The following is a 4,332-nucleotide window of genomic DNA, read 5'->3' on the forward strand; positions in this document are numbered from 1 at the left end:
CCCTTTGAAAATACAAGCCGTTTTATGGTTTCTTATAAAATAATGTTTCCATCCTACTTTAATTTTAATTTTAATCTGTGATTCATCATTTATAATTGCAAAAATATGACTTTTGTTTAAGAACCAAGAACAATTTCAAAATGAAATTAATCTATTACTGTGCCTTGCAATAGATTTGTGTTCATTTATTTGAAACTGAGATCTTGTTTTAATTTAGAGGGACAGTTGTACAATTGTGAAGAAAAGGGGTCCTCAGTGGCAACAGAAATATGAACATATTTGTCGAATGTGTTGTGCAGTCTAGGTTTTGTACACCAGGGTGCAGTCTCAGTTGTAAAATACAGAACAGGCAAAAGAAGCCAGTGTCTTCTGTTTTTGCTGAAAGTAACAAATCTCATCAATTTGGGAAAGACAAATTTGAAGTCCCAGATATTTTTGGATAGATTGTTTCAAGTTATAATGTTACAGGGGGATAAGGAGAGGGACATGAAAAATTCTTGCATACTTGTGCTAATTGAAAAGGGCAGAGCCTATCCAACTAGATTTCTCATTTTTCATTATTTATCATCTATGTCTGTCTGTCTGTCATATCATCTCTCTCTCTTATCTATCTATCTATCTATCATCCATCTATCTATCTATCTATCTATCTATCTATCTATCTATCTATCTATCTATCTATCTATCTATCTATCTATCTATCTATCTATCTATCTATCTATCTATCTATCATCTATCTGTCAGCCTGCCTGCCTGCCTGCCTGCCTGCCTGCCTATCTATCTATCTATCTATCTATCTATCTATCTATCTATCTATCTATCTATCTATCTATCTATCTATCTATCTATCTATCTATCTATCTATCTATCACCTATCCATCCATCTTACACACACACACACACACACACACACACACACTCTCAACTACTTTCAGTCTGACCAGTCTTGGCTGGAAGATGTGAACCCTAACATAGAGCATGCCAGATTAGGGAAAGCTGCTAAATGCATTGGCTAACATTTTCTCTCTGTGTGTGTGTCATTGATTCAGGGTGGAAATAAAAACAGAGCTCTGTGCCATTTCAGTTATTTTCTTGCTCACTTAGATTTCTGATTGTTAGAGCCTTGGTTGTTATTCTATTTATACTATACAGAAGGGCAGCACGGTGGGTCAGTGGGCTGGGCTTGTTACCTGGAAAGCTGGCAGCCCAGGTTGGAGACCTGAGCGCCATGTCACGGGGTGAACTCCCATCATTGCCCCAGCTCTTGCCAACCTAGCAGCTCGAAAGCATGCAAATGCGAGTAGATAAATAGGTACCACTTTGGTGGGGAGGTAACAGCACTCTGTGAAGCCATGCTGGCCACATGACCACAAAAATGACTTTGGGCAGGGCTGGCTCAATGGCCTTGAAACAAAGATGAGCACTGTCCCCTATAGTCAGCAACAACTAGTGGAATAAAATCCTCAGGGACTCCTTTACCTTTTACTTTACTCCACAGAAACTCATTTGTGATTCATCCAAAAATTATATGTTAATGACAGTTTCCTTTGGCCTTTTCCATTCTACTTCTGGAGGATTAGTGAAGGCCTCAGATGTATGCATTACTTAAATATAAAGCATACACTCCTTGAGGGTTTCATCAAATTGTTCTGAAATCCATCCAAAATAGGGACAGACTTCACTTTGGCCCAGAACTCCATTTCTGCCTTTCACAGTTGTGAGATCTGGTGCTATATTAAGGCCTGGGACAATCTTTCTTGCTAGCATCTTTTTCCCCTCTGTTCTTGTCCCTGGTTCTTTGCACTCTGCTAAAGAAAAGGCAGTGGTCACAGGTGCAAGTTTAGCATCAGTTTGGGTTATAATTGCAAAAGAAAAGAAAAGAAACTTACATCCAAGTCTTTGCCCTTAGCCCTCAAAAAACAAAATCGAGAGTTCTCTGCTAAAGGCTTGTACAGTTATTACCTTTGGGAGGTCTTTAAAAGTATTCAAACATGAGAGGCACAACAGGCCTTCAATTCACAGCATTTTCTCTCCTGCAAAGAGATAGTGATAGGAATTTTTGCTTCCTCTCAACTACCCCTTGTAACAATGTGGACACTGTCAGTTTTTATTGACAGACTGACTATATATTTATATTTATCTTTATCTTTCATCTCATGGCACAATTATCCCTCAGGCTGATATTCTGAAGCTCAATGAGAGTAAGACATTTAAATTAGGTGGAAACCAGAGGATACACTTTGTTCAAAAATGTACCATTAAGCAGATTTTCTTTGCCCACGGGTTTCACCTGTTGCAATAAATAAGAAAGAAAAGAACTGATTAATATGCCCTCTCCAGTGCCCAGTAAGAGGAGTAATATCGCTAAAGCCAAATGGTGGCTCTACCTTCTTTTCCCCCCTGATCTATATTATTGTCTGCTTTCTTCAAACCCATTTGACTTTTCTGCCCTGAACAAATTCAGGCTTATCCTACAAAATTAATCAAATATAAGTTAGCCTAAAATATTTAAAACCTAGAGAAGTCTTGGGGAAACATACCTCCCACATCAAAAAAAGCTCAGAATAGATTTCTCCAGCTTGATGCTTTCCAGATAAATTGAACTACATACAACTCTCATAATCCTAGAGAAGCACTCCAGGTTATGATTTTTAGCAAATATGGAAGTCCCTATAGAGGACACCAGGTTGGGTAAGTTGGAGCAGAATGTTTGTCTAGTGAAGCTGCAATCTGTGTTACAAAACAGGGCAAAACAAGGCCACATGGCCATGCTATCATTAGTCCAGCTACCAGAGGTTTTCTATACCTTGTAATAGACTTCCTGCTTTCACCAGGCTAATAAACTTGAGAAATTGCTTCCTAGCCAAAGGTCACTATGTCTCTATTTTTATTGCCATTCTGGGTCTTTACATTAGAGTTTGATTCTTGTCACATGCTGACTTACACAAAAGCCTTGTTGTCTGAAAAGTGATTAGGGAAAGGTTAACAGTATGTTGATAATGTACCAAAATAAAACTTAAAACTAAGCTTAGGCCCACTTCATGAGATTATTTAGAGAACTGTGAGATCTGTTGTTGAAACTGCTCTGAGTTATAGCACTGGACAGGGAAGAGACTCAAAGAAATGGGCTCTGAATCCAGATGAAAGCTGAATAAATATTGCCCTTTAAAAAGCTTTGCTGAGACTGGAGGCTTGTTTTTATCTTGCTTTACTTAAGGAAAACATGCCTTTAAATGTTCATTTAATATTTGATGGGGATATTGCTTCTTTTGGTATGATATGAGCCCTTGGCAAGTAGGTACCCCTAGAGCTGTAATTGTTTATTTGGCTATTTAATGTTTAGCTGATATTGCCAAAATAACCCCTCATTTGTTAGCTTCATAGAAAAGGTATCTGCACTGGTCTGCAGAAAAGAAATGCTTGGCAGCAAAGAATAAAAACAGCAGAAAAGCTCCAGAGTTTAGATTACTATCAACTCCACAGGAACAAGCCTCCGTCTGAAGGTACAGTCAGAGTACAGAACAAATCCACAGTTAGATTATATCTATTATTTAAAAATATACTTGGAGGTTATGGGAAAACAATTCTTAGGCATGATGATTCATGTGATTGTTAGAACGGAGCAAATGTGAACAGTAGGTGAAAGGGCAGGAATGTGTGATGCATCCAAAGCAAGGCTTTAGTCATTCTGTTCGCTGACTGAACTCCGAAGTCCAAAAATCTTCTCCATCACAGATGGAGACTAACAGTAGACTTGGCAATTGGCCATGATAAGTTGGGAGTTGTAAATTCCCCTCAGGCCTTTTTCAAATAGCAACTGAAGGCTGAGCTGTAATTCTCATTATAAGTTCATATGAACTCTCAAATGTCAACAAAACATACAGATGAAAGTATAGTATGAGTTGGAGAAAGAATTCCTCTTGAGGAAGAGCACCAGTGGCCAAGGGTGCTTGTTCCGATCCAGGCCAAGGCCTGCTCATCCTCCAAGTCCAGATAAATGGTAGTCTCTTAATGTCTTATTTCAAATTTTATTTATTTATTTATTTATTAATTTAATTTGTATACCGCCCTTCTCCCTAGGGACTCAGGGCGGTGAACAGGGCAATACATAAAAACTAGATACAAAAATTAAAATTATTAAAACATGATTAAACAATGCCCATAAATTAATACAAATTAAAATTAAAATCGTTTATAAAAATCCCACCCCGTCCCATCAGGCCAGGCCAGCTTGTTTAAAGAGATAAGTTTTAAGATCGCGCCGGAAGGAGCGGAGATCGGGCGCCATCCGGAGCTCAACCGGAAGATGGTTCCATAAATCCGGTGCACCCA

The sequence above is a fragment of the Vipera berus genome (assembly GCF_964194415.1).
Source record: "Vipera berus genome assembly, chromosome: 3".
Taxonomy (NCBI): domain Eukaryota; kingdom Metazoa; phylum Chordata; class Lepidosauria; order Squamata; family Viperidae; genus Vipera; species Vipera berus.